Consider the following 292-nt stretch of genomic DNA (forward strand, 5'->3'; position numbering starts at 1 on the left):
GATGACCACCCCCACCTGCCGCTGTGTGGATGAGAACCCCAAAGCTCTGAAACAGCCTGCCCAAGGTCACACAGCAAGGTCAAGAGAGTCAAGACTGGAACCCAGGTCTCTGAACCCTCCCCAGCCAGGTCCCCGGCTGGTTTTGTGTGGGGTAGACACAATTCTTGGATGTCTGCCAGGGCTTTAAGATTAATGAGGTAGAAGCTGGCTGACCCTGAATTCTAATGATTAGAAATGCTATTTAGGGGGTTCTCAGCTACAATGATAATCATTATTCACAACAAGGACAACA

This window comes from Camelus bactrianus, chromosome 9 (genome assembly GCF_048773025.1).
Source record: "Camelus bactrianus isolate YW-2024 breed Bactrian camel chromosome 9, ASM4877302v1, whole genome shotgun sequence".
In the NCBI taxonomy this organism is placed as follows: domain Eukaryota; kingdom Metazoa; phylum Chordata; class Mammalia; order Artiodactyla; family Camelidae; genus Camelus; species Camelus bactrianus.